The following is a 13,003-nucleotide window of genomic DNA, read 5'->3' as shown; positions in this document are numbered from 1 at the left end:
GAGCATGTATCATGGTTATTGAGTTTAACAGCTTCTGACAAACTTCCTTCCATCAATTTGACTAAACACTTTTCTGAGTCCATTTAATCCCTTTGGCCTCCAAAGCCCCCTGTGCCAATGAGTTCAGCAATTGACTAACATTGCATGAAAAATATTTCCTTCTCTTTCTTTTAAATTGGCTTCCAAACTATTTAATTTAGTGTGTCTCTAACTTTCTGCCGTGACAAAAGGTGTATGGTTTCCTGCTCGCATTCTTCATATGAATCTTGTTTTAATAAATCTCTGACCTATTCTTTCTCAGAGAGAATCTTTCTAAAATGAAGATATTAAATCTCAGCTTTCACAGAAGAAATTCCTTACCTCTAATCACCATTATACCCTTCTCTATGTTTTTTCTCCATTTTCTCAGGAACAGAAGTAACTAGAATTGTATGCAACACTCAAGATGTGAGAAATACATGGGATTTCTATACTGGCATAGAAGTATTTTCTATTTATGCCTCTCTTCTTTTCCTAATAATTAATTAGACTGTGTTTGTCCTTTTGGATATTACTGAGTGATGAGCTGATGTTTTCAGAAGCTTCTACAATGACAAGATCTCTCTTCTGACTGATAATAGTTAACAAAGTCTGTCATCACAAATGCATCATATCCCCCTCCATCTGTATCACTTTATGTTTCATCTGGCATTTTTTTGAACCCAGTCATTCAGTATTGCTTGACTTTTCTGAGGTAGTTTACAATCAATTTTAGTTTGGACTACTCTAATTTTCTCACAGTAAAAACCATCATCATGTCTCTCTCTATTCACTCCCTCTTCCAGAGCATTTACAATACAAGTTGCAGCATATGCCCATGGTAAACTGTTGAAGTTATTATATTATTCTTCCATGCCCCTGCAAAAATCTATTCTTTCTATTATTATGGTTTCATCTAACTTTGCTAGTATGGAAGTCAGACTTTGTAATCTGTACTTCTGTGGATTAGTGGCTGTTTTAAAATACTGTCATGCTTGCCACCTTCCATTCCTTTCATGTTGAAGCTTCTGGTACCTTGGAACCAGTGGCATTGTGATACAGTTTTGGGTATGAGTAGGATCAGGATGTTAAGTTCTTCATTTATCATCTGTTAATTGGATGCTCTGTAGAGAATGATGTGAAGTATAATTAAGGTTTGTAAGTTCACAACGATTTCGTATAGCATTTGCTGAGAGTTGGTTTTAGCATTAACCTTTACACGGCTGTCAATTAGCTGGGAAAAAATGTATCTTATGTTAATGTGTTTCCTCTAGTAATTCTGTCTGGAGACTGCTCCATCATTTCTGGTGGCCATTATAAAAAACGGCTGTGCCTCTTCCCACCTCTTGTTTGAACAACCACGAAGGAGTGAGCGTGGCTGTCCTTAGTTTCTGACAATGATACCCTGGTGCTGATACCTGTTGAGGATAATGATGGACTTGGGCTACAGCAGAGTGGATGTAATCTTGTAGTTTAGCTTGTAATTCCTGAAATTTTTAAAGGGCAGTTTCCATCATCATTAACAAAAAGGAGGAAGGGAGTTTGTACAGCAAGCATCTTTTTTTGTGTTGGTCTACTTGCTATTTTTGTATGATCCCACAGTGACGTGAACCTCTCCAACATATAAAACTGTCTGTTTTGAAGTTTACACAAAGGCAGTTCACACATTTGATTTGCCACGTAAATGAGACGTAAATCAAACGCAAACAAGAAGCAAGTCACTGAAGAAAGTCACAGCCCAAGTATGCAAGATGAAATTTCATGCTTGGTGAACATCAAATGTTAGAAAGTTTTCAAATTATTTTTCTTTTCATGGAAGATACTGCCAAATAACCCTTGCCTTGAACGGCTGTCTGCTGTAAAGAGGAATGTGTCATTTTAATGAGAGCCCTCCTGCTGTTTCACTGCTTTTGACTATTAAAGACAGTTTGTGCTATTAACGTGGTGCTTGGCAAAATGATTGCCTCAGCTTTTGTTTATGACCAAGTAAACCTGCTACTGCAGGAGCGTGGTAGAGGAATACCTTTCAGCAATTTTGCTTTTGCTGAGTGAATAATTCTAATGGATACTTTTGTCTGGCTTTTGTTTTTAAGGTATGATTTTTACAGTATGTTGGTTACTTTTCATAGTGTCAGCAGTACACAGTAAACTTAACCTCTTAAAGGTCTTTTTTTAAAGGTCATTTTTTTGCCTAGCTGATGTTTGCTGCCGACAGTGATATAGCCTACTGTGGTAAAACTGAAAAAGTGAGTTTCTGATAATATTTAGGAGCCAGACACTGACACACCAGAAATGTACCCAGGAGTCATAACTTCTTGTCTATATTTCAGTTATATGACTGTCTTTCTGGTACAACATTTGTTGTTGGTATTGTCAGTTATGGTGGGCTACGTAAAAGTCACAAGTGAAGAAATGAATAAAGTGATTAACTACACTAAATCTCACCAAGGCTGAGGTGCTCTTGCTAGAATGTTTTTCACTCAGTTATTGCTTGTTAGGAGAATAACATGGATCTGATCATTTTTATTTAGCCTCAAACATCTATATTGTAAAAACTATAAGCCACCATGGGTGAGGTGCCAGCTTGCCAGGTGCTGTACAAACCAGATTGTAATGGCTCTTCCTATGGAGGCTCATTTGGGCCTCTACTCAGGGAGATTATTTTCATTACTTTTGGATCATCTCTGTCTTGAGCTTAAGTAGTTCTGTGCAGATACAGCTTTTCCTCGCTATTCATTTATCCATCAGGGTGGAAGTTCCCCCAACTTTCAAACTCAGGATGGCAAAAACTGATTTCCCTAGTTTAATTGACATCCATTTTCTCACTCCTGCCTTAACTCTTCTCACCCATCATCATGACATCTGTCCCTGCCCTTTCTTGAGTCTCTCAACAATACAATCTCATCTCTGGCTCGTCCAATTTCCAAATAGTTTTCCAGGATGTCCAAAACACAAAAATCTTCTTCCTATCATGGGCTGGGGCACTGCCAGCAGCACTTGCTATGCATTGCATGGGCACCATCCTCCTGGACCGGTTATATTAATTCAGCAAGACACTCACTTATGTGCTGGTGCTAACGTCTAGTCACCACAGATAGGTTTCAATCACTGACGAAGAGTAATTTCTGTCAGTAATAAACTCCCAGGCCATCCTACTTCATTATCCTCGCTAGCATATTGTGATAGCAGCAATTTACAATTCCATTGCATTACCCACAGCCCGAGAGGCGTGACGGGGAATTTGGCTCTGTGTCTCAGAAAACAGAAGCAGTTTTGCTTGGCTCAGGAGGCCACATCTGTGGTGAATGTGCCAGGGATCTTCACTTGCTCGCCTTCAGTTCACATCGCTGAGCAGTATGGGAGAGTAGAGACTGGACTTCTCCCGAACCAAAGCTGCCTGCGAGGTGTGCTCCTCACTCTGGGCAGACCCGAGCCTGAGCTCGCACCTTCTGAAGGGTACGTGGGGAGCACACCGAGTCCTCAGCACCGACTCCTTTGCTCTAGAAATGTGCTTCTATTTGACCATACTACTTAACAGCACAGACATAGCCTTAATTCTAGAAATACGAGGAATTTAAATAAGGACACTGCTTTTCAGATGCCTGTTCCCTTTTTGCCGCAAGAGTCTTTTCCACTCTGAAAACTTCTCCCTGTTTTAAAGGCTGGGACTAATTATTATAATTTTTTTTTTAATAGCCACTTTAATGGGACTCAAAGACACACTACAAGGAGCATTGACAAAAGAACAAAAAAAATCAGACAGAAAACCAGCTCTCTGTTCATAGAATCATAGAACGGTTTGGTTGGAAGGGACCTTAAAGCCCACCCAGTTCCAACCCCCCTGCCACGGACAGGGACACCTTCCCCCAGACCAGGTTGCTCAAAGCCCCATCCAACCTGGCCTTGAACACTTCCAGGGATGGGGCATCCACAGCTGCTCTGGGCAACCTCTGCCACTGCCTCACCACCCTCACTGGGAAGAATTTCTTCCTGATATCTAGTCTAAATCTTCCCTCTTCCAGTTTAAAGCCATTGCCCCTTGTCCTATCACTCCATGCCCTTGTAAAAAGTTCTGAATAAATAACGCGAGCCAGTAAAACCTTGTGCAGAGGGAAAAAGAAAAACAATATTTCAGTTCAGATCCGAAATAAGAGCTGCACCAGGGAGAGGCAATGTTACCACAAATGAGATCAGTTCCTAGGGTACTTGACCTTTACCAGGTATTATTGACAAAGATGCAAAAGAACCTGGATAAATGCTAGGTCCAGCTCTTTCATTTTCTGTACTAGCAGTGGTTGTAAGTCAGTCAAATCATGCACATACACACACACTCTGGAGTGAGTTTATTCCTTACATGGCTTTGCCGTGCCTCTTCTAACCAAGCAGGCAATAATATTTACATTGCCGGGCTCCCCAGGGAAATTCATGCAAATCTCTTTGTCCAAGAAAAACTCTCCAGCGGTGCCTGAACTAAGGCACTGGAAACGAAGGCTTTGCGATTAACTCCTCCTCCTCGACTTCCAGCAAAAACCCTTCTAGGTAGGTACCGCTGATTCTTAAATAGCAAATGTAAGAGGGGTACAGAACATCTGCCAGCAGAGCCGGCGGCGAGGGCAGGGACTTGCTGTGCATCTCGAGTGCAGCAGCAGCATCCCAACGGGGGTGCTCGGGGCTGAAAACGTGCGAACGTCTGCAACAAGCCAAAGGGCTGGGGGATTTCTGCTCACTTGGTGCCTGCCTTTCTGAGGGCCACTGGGCTCCGTTATCACCAGCCACTTGGCCACGTTTTACAGCATCTTTTTCAAGGGCAGTTGCGTTATTTCTTAGTGCCACCAAGTGGCAAAATTCAATAGTAGTGCTTTTGGTAGTCCCTTCCGACCAAGGGAGAAACCAGAGGAGACATCTCCGGTGCCAGCAGGAGATCAAAAAAGCCCTCAAACAGGCTAAGGCCCTAAGAGTTTGCAAATTAAAATAAGAATGAGTGTTATCTGTTTCAAATGCTGAATGAGTCAAGTAGGGGAAAGTTCACAACAGAGCAAAACTTTAAACGTGTAAATCCATCGGTCTCTATTCAGTGTAACATCAAGTGCACACGAAAAACTACTGAAAGGAGAAAGAGGGCTTAAGCATCTATTTAATTTTAAGACCATCTGCTTGCAATGACTTGCTCAACAGGTGTGGCTTGCTGAGCTGGAACCGATGATACTGGTAATTAACTCAGCGAATCAGTGGGTGGAAGCTGAAATTTCCAATAGGCTGAGGCTACTTTCCATTATAATTTAATGGGATGAAAAATATTCCTCTCTTCCTGGTACAATGTAATTACAAAATAGTGCAAGTCTTAAACCATATTAAACCATGGCTGCAATTTCATAAGGCAACAGCACAATGTATCCATCTGAAACAAGTATTTTCCCAACTTTTTCAGGTTTCTTTTAAATTTGTGTGTAAATAAAGGGACAGTGGTACAGATCCTAGTGCTACATCAAATATTTTCTGGGCTGATTTTCCTTCTGTTTTCCTCTTTATCACTGGAGAAATAAACACAGATATATTTCTGGAATACAAATTTATATTTGGAGGATTCTCCAGATAGAATTATCTAGAGTATAAAAGAGTTGCTTGTATTCTTTAAAAAAAAAGAAGATTGGTAGTGTTTCAGTGCAAATGCACTACATCCATCAAGCTAACCGAAAATGTTGTTAGTACAAGAGAAGGAATCTCCTAGTATAAATATTGCAGTGAAGGCTTTTTTCCATTGGAAACAGGAGGGCTTCTGTACAATCTATTTTGAGAAAGAAAGAGCAATGCAGTTAGGCCAGCTGTAGCTGCAGTAAGGGCTGGGAATGTAGGTGCAAACAGGTAACCTGTTCTCAGTGGAAAAAAGCTTTTTTTCATTTCAGAAGAATATGGGTAACACAGTTTTCTCTCAAAGCCATTCTTTATGTAAAGCACTGGAAAATTGCACACTCAGTCCAACTGTTTATTCAGAGACCTTGAGGGCAGCTCACTCTTTATAAATAGTGGTATAAAATGAAAACTAAAAATAGGTTAACTATCTTCCTGTTTACTAACATGACAATAAAATGTATCACCATATAAAATCAGCACATAAGCACCATTTAAGGATAGGTCACTGCGCCAAGAGCAGCCCGAGCACTTGCCCGTAGCTCCTGATGCTAGTCAGCATCTCAGGCTGTGAGTGGGATGCCTGTGGCTAACGGGTCCAGCGAGAGGGCACAGTCATCCCCTCCACTTCAAAGGTCACCAGCAAGTACTTTCCCCTGCTCCCCCTGCCTCTCTAGGCCATTTTTCTTCTCCCATTCCTGGAACACTATGCAAGATTTGTTCCCAGTGGATAGCACAGCTGCACTGCCAAGCTAGGGCACTGGGCGGGCATCAGCAAGAACAGATCCTTGTGCTCAATACGGCCTTTAAACAGCCGGCCGTATGGGAGACCAGCGAACAGCTGAGACCTCACAAACTCAAGGTCTGCATCAGTGCCACCATTTTTATAAGGTGAGGCTTGAAGAGTGTTTAGATACCCACTATTAAAAGATTAAGCTATATGGTTATTATGGTAATGTGTTAAAGATGAGTTTGGGAGAAAAAAAAGATGTTTGATTTAAATAAGGGCATATTAACATTAGGAGCAGTTCATTATCTTCTCCAGGAATTTAGTCAAGAATTGGAAGACTAACACTGTGTTTATATACTCAGTCTAGCATTAGATATTTTTTCAGTAAGTTGATGGTAGGAACAAGCCTTCCCAGGTCTGCAGCCATAACAGCGAGACATAACAGATGGAGAACGTGTCTTCTTTTGCCTGTTATACCTCTGTTACTTCAGTGGTGACACAAGAAACCAACCAACTCTCCTGTCTAGGGTGCAGAAGGGTTAAAGAGGAGCTGAAATAAGATGAAAAAGAAACCGTGAAAGCCTCAGTAACCTACAGGAAACTCATCTATTTCGTATTTTCTCCATTTTAGTTTAAAAGATCCATTGTAAATACATAGTAGCCTGACCCATTTCCCAAACAGGTATCTTACTACCCTCTTCCTCGTGCATCCATCATATGCCTTCATAAACTGTGCAAGGAAATTTTTCTACTGAATGCAATCTATCCAGCTAAATCTCTGCTAACCTGACAGCTTCTTCCAATTAGTCCTTCCTATTTAAGCACATGCCCTGTGTGCTACTGCAGGCACATTCAATTAAGATGAAGAAAAAAGTGCAGCAGACAAGCTCGACATTAATATAAATAAATGAGTGTCTTTTCTTCATGCACAAAGATGTCACAGTTCAGCTTTCAGTTCAACGGGATTTAAATACAGTTAAACTTGCACTGGCACAATGTCTTTTTGCAGTAAGTAGAAGAAAGGTGACATTAACAAAAATAAAGATGTCTTTGACACCACTTACCTTTATCTGGATCACTAGGATAATAAAATTAAGACTGATTTCAGTGACTTCTAATGACATTGAATTTTTTATACTGACAACACGGTAAAAAGAGACAAGCAATTTGATAAAAAGCATGGGTTGCATTCTTGTTCAGAGAAATCCAAAGCTATAGTGAGCCTGGTCTTCTGCAAGATCAGAGAGGTGTAGCCTGCTCTCCTTCCTGTCCAGAGAGCACTGCGCACCTTCAGTCTGGCTCTCTGTAAAACACTAAAACCAGTTTTATATATAAAATTCTATTAGGATAGATTCCTCTCAGCCATCTACCATGAGTGCCTCTGCCATTTATCTCTCTCCATGCCAGTCTTTCACTCTGTTCCATAATAGCAACTAGCTTCTCTCTCAGGCAGTCCAAGAGACAACGTACTCAAAGTGAACCTGCAGCAATTTGTCCTCAAATAGTATTTAGACAACCACCACCTCCATTTCCAATCTGGGAGAGGGCTTCTTTCACTGGCAGCTGTTCTAGTCTCTTGTCTGATGAAATGATACAGCTGGGGAAAAAAAAAAAAACCTCAAACATTTCTCTCACACACTTCAGCTTGAATGTCTAAAACATGAGAGACATAGAAATGTTAAAAACCATATTTTGTTATAGATTAGATTATCTGCAATTTACCTAAATATTGCAATGATTTGTCTCTTCAAAAAGCACGGATTTCCTCAGCTAAAGTAGTGCTTCCCAGTGTGAAGCATTTGCTTCACATCAAAATCCTTGGTTGACTAGCATAGAGTTCAGCTGAGGGGCCAATCCCTTCAGCAACAGTAATTATAACCACTTCCGAGAAGGCTAATTATGGTCCCTGTTAATTAGGATCTAGTCAGTGAGACATACTAATAGGTGTTCCTCACGGATAAGACACATCACATGAAATATTATTCCAATGATAGTAACGGGTAACTATTAGACTATTAGAAGGGCAGTTGTTCAGACCTCAGTTGAGAAAACTGTATTTCTACCTTGAGATCACCAGGAACGTTCAGGATATTAGAAGCTGGCCATGTACTTCCAGACTTCACCATGTGTGAACAAGACAGGAAAATATTGGCCCTACACAAGCAAGAAAGAACATCCAACTTTCTTTACATGTTACTGTATCATAACCTAACCTACCAAAACCTAGAAAATAGCAAGAAGCATTACGAGCCTTGTAAACATAGGAGCCAAAGATGATAAGTTGAGTGTGTCCCAGAAAAGGCATTTTAATAGTTTCAGAGGAAATCGTGTGTGTTCTGATTTAAATCAAGCTCTGACCTGCTTTTTATAAACACATACATCAGTTATGCTCTTTGCCATATGCTTAGTTAGCTAATTATATCAAAATCTACTTATGCATTTATGAGGAAATGGACTGTGGACTGTTGAGTGTCATGATAACACAAAAACTAAGCATTAAATCCTGTTCTGTTTACCCACACAAGTCACAGAAAACATCTTGAAAATAGCGAAGCCAGAATAAAATTTAATTGGAGCAAGAAAAAAAATCCAGAAAACCAAGGACACAGAGAGGCTCACAAGCTATCCATGACTTCAAGTATGCTAACATGGGGTTTAGAAGAATTTCTACCACACTGAAAAAGTCAAAAAGTATGACAGACAACTGTCCTTGGGTGTTTGGGAGCAGAAAGAGAAGACCCGCATTCATGGCTGCAATTCATGTTTTGAGTAATTTGCCTTGCTCTCAGGAAAAAATGTGAGTTCAGCCAAGGACACACGTTTAATCTCACTGCTAAGCATGCAGATAATCTGATTTTCACCAGGGTTGTGTCTTAAAAGGTCTCAAGCACACATTGAGCATTGGTAGTTCCTGAAACACCACCTCCTGTAAGAACAGTGGTGGTCTCTGCAACAACCAGGCCAGGAGGTAGATAGCTAGAGAAAAGCACACTTCCCAGCTTTATCAAGCTCTCATTTTCTGGTGCCATTCTTCCCGCTGAGATGTCTCTGAATTTCAAAGCTTGACCACTTTGAAAGCTGTCTGAAAAACCGCAAAGTTAAACACCACAACAACAATCGCAACCATCATCCCGCCTCTTGACATCTTGGTATCTAGTACTCTCGCAGCGTTCAGAAGTTTAATACAGACCAATTATATTTGGACTTCTTCAAATTAGAACTCATGTAAAAAAAAACAAGAAAACTTGCTAGATTGTCATCTCAACTTTTTTGCTTTGCTGGCTAGGTAAACATAGACAGGAGTGCGCTAAAGGAGGTGTAATTTAAAGATAGAATTAATACCTTAACAATTTGAATATTTTTCTTGGGTGAAAACCGTTGAGCATCACTTGGTTTGTGCAATGTCTGCTTTAAGACTTAAGACTTATTCAAAACCAGCATACCGTGAGTGTAATTCACCTCTTGACGGTAAAGTCGCTGCCTTGGGTGATTTCAGCTAACCCATTTTACTTCATGGGCGAGGCCTACACAGTCCAATATCACAGCTCAGCTGACACTGGGGAGGCAATTTTAACTCGGACATTTATGACCCAAAGAAAGCACTGGTCTCCTGCACTGGGTTAGACACGCCGACATCTGGAAAGATGGACTGAAGTGCAATCCGTGCTGCCCAGCCTGAGCCGTGCTGCAGGTCACTGCGGGGCAGAGGGCTGCAAACCGCTCCAGATCTAATTCAAAGCGTAATGCAAAGCTGTGTAAAGTAAAATAGCCATGTTGGCCTCTTGGACAACCGCATGAATTCTAGCAGAAATACAGCCTGGACATTTTAACTACTGCAAATGTCTCCTTGAGGATTTGAGCTTAGGAGTGTTCGGTCTGGGGGCATTTACAACTTAGAGTTGGTTTCATGCGTGGATTAGAGCTGAAATTGAGGAGACATGTCAGTCTGCCTCATGCCTCATGCAGGATTTTAACTAGAGTAACAACGGGAAGGAACGAAACTTTTTGGGGTGGTTGTGCTTGCTTGAGCTGCCTTCCCACTGCGGCCACCATGTTCGTCTGCATATGGACCCGTAACTTGAAGTTGCATTGGGAGCATTTAGGTGCATTTAGGCGCATTTAAAACCACCATTTAGGTGGTTTTAAAAACAGCTTGGAAAATATAAACTCTCTTGTTTGTGTTTTTCTCTGGCTGAGGTCCTGTCCAGACACCTGCACATACAGAAGGGGTGTAAATTGCATTTTTCCTCATGCCATTTAAATAATTTAGAAACACTGAGCAGAGGGTGTGAATATTAAGTATTTTAAAGGTCTCTCAAGGATTCCTGAGAGAGAATTACAGGATACTGCTTGCAATCAATGTCGAGATGACACTTTCCTTTCTCAAAACTCAGAGGAGGTAGCACTTGAGAACAAATGTTCCAGCAACAAAATATTTAAAATAACCGCACTCTTCCCTGAAAACGTATTTCCTATTTTCCACAACTACAAGAAGAAAGACCATGTTTTCTTGGTCTTGCATAATAAAATGTTTTTCTGTGTGTCTTCTTCTATACCATTCACATATAAGATGCTCCACGCTGTAGAGGTTTCTATAGCAACGGAATAAAATCTTTTACAATAGTAGCTGTTCTTTTCCCAGGTATACTTATCAGCTGGTCATAGTTTAGCCTTTGAAATTAAGCTTCTTGTCTTTGTGGAGCTGCATATCTAGAACGAGAAACTATTTTCCACTCAGCTTACATGAGTAAATAGCGATGCCTCAATGTCAGTTAGCAAATGGAGAAATGAACACAGGAATTTCAGTGCCAGCGAGCACATTACTGTGTCTGAGTGCTTCAGAAGCTTTGAAGCACTTATGTACATCTCCCTTTCCTACCCTCAGGAATTTATTACCCTGATGTCACAGGAGACAGGGAGAAGGCAGAAGCATGCGGAGAATGAGAGTCTTGCCAGAATCATACAAAAATGCTGTGACAGAGCAGATTGTGAGACGAAGGTTTATAATTATGACGCTTTTGCCCTGTCTGCCATACCATCTTGTGGAACGCCAATGAGATGGAAATGATTGTTTCTGTTCAGTTTCATCTCCCCTCCAAACTGTGCTAAAGTTAAAATGAACTTTGTTTCCTGTTCCTTCGTTTGCCGGCTCCTTGGGCATTGTTTCTGAGAGTCACGCCTTTCCTTGCATCCATTTGAAAGAATCGGTGTAAACCCATTCCCACCTCCGCTGTCACCACAGCTCATTTCCGAGTCCTTTCACTTTGCCCTTCCTTGGACTCACCTCTTCGCCCAGCACTCTGCAGGAAGGACGGCGCTTAACCTGCCAAGTGTGCGCAATCTCCGTCTTCCAAAGACTTTGCAAGCAGCTACTTTTGCCTAAGATTCCATTTCTCAATAAAGCTTCTTTTTTATCTTTTATCTCTAACTGTTATTTTGTCCTGATTCAACCAGTATCTCTTCAGGACAAAGAACATTTTGTGTTGCATTTGTTAACCGCAGCGTACATTTATGCTACTGGAACAGTACAAAAGCATAAAAGATCCGGATGCCATCATTCTTGTTTTGGGGAATGAAAGCAAAAAAACAAAAAATTAACAATTCAAAAAATAAAAAAGTGACTGTTCTTTGCCCTTCATCAATTTATTCTGAATTCAGGCTATTATTTAAACTAAGACTTTTCACCATACAAGAAAGCAATCTTTCTGTCGAATCAGTCCTTAGGAGGCAAGAGGCACAACTTCTGCTTACTGCAAGATGCTGGTTTTCCAGGCTGCGTACAGACCAGCCCCACCATCCGGCACGCAGCAAGCAGAGCTGGTCCCGCAGGAGGGAGGACAACCTCCCTCCAGAGAGCCATGGCACCGCAGTTCTCCAGGAGAGCATCCTAAAGAAGGCACAACTCTGTAAGGCCCTACCCAGCCTGGCCCAGAGAATTTAAACCAACATTTTGTTCTGTTTTTAACTGGCTTCTAGGTTTAAAAGTACCTTTTCCGAAGCTGCTGATGTAACATCAAGTGGAGGTGGTTTCAAAGCAACCAGCTCTGTGTCACGTAACATATTTGGTCTCTGAGCTGTAGGTCTCCAAGTTAGAGCTGCCCAGCCTCAGTCCGGCAGCTGAGCTGCAGCTCTCCTTTGCTTCCCTGAAAACCACAGCAAACCACAGACCCAGGAGGGGCATGATGAATCTGAAAGTATATTGATTTTATTTTATGGGCTGTCACAGCAGATACTTTCATGTTAACATTTTCACCGCAAATATTCACTCTAATTTAACTCAGTTGCTCTTCTGTAATTCAACAGAAGAACAGTCACTCGGCAGAACAAGGCACCGAAGCAGTGAGTAAATAAAGGAGACAGATTCTGCTGCTGTCACATTACTTCTGTTTTGTCATGCTACACGTGTCACCAGGGAGCAAGGATTACTTTAATTACCGACTGCTTTAATGTTGAATACTTATTATGGAAAATCGTGAATCCTGTTCATTTACTTCGGCAGCACGACAATGGGATCTCTTTTAGTCCTTGGTGGCGGCTAGAGGAGGCCAGTGGGGAGGGAGGCAGGAATGGAAGGAAGGCGCTTCCACAGATTTCAGTTTCAGAAGGGATATTGTCATTCAAAAGAAA

The sequence above is a fragment of the Cariama cristata genome, unplaced genomic scaffold, assembly GCF_000690535.1.
Source record: "Cariama cristata isolate BGI_N322 unplaced genomic scaffold, ASM69053v1 scaffold8182, whole genome shotgun sequence".
Taxonomy (NCBI): domain Eukaryota; kingdom Metazoa; phylum Chordata; class Aves; order Cariamiformes; family Cariamidae; genus Cariama; species Cariama cristata.
The sequence above is the reverse complement of the archived record's forward strand: the minus strand, read 5'-3'. Positions refer to the sequence as shown.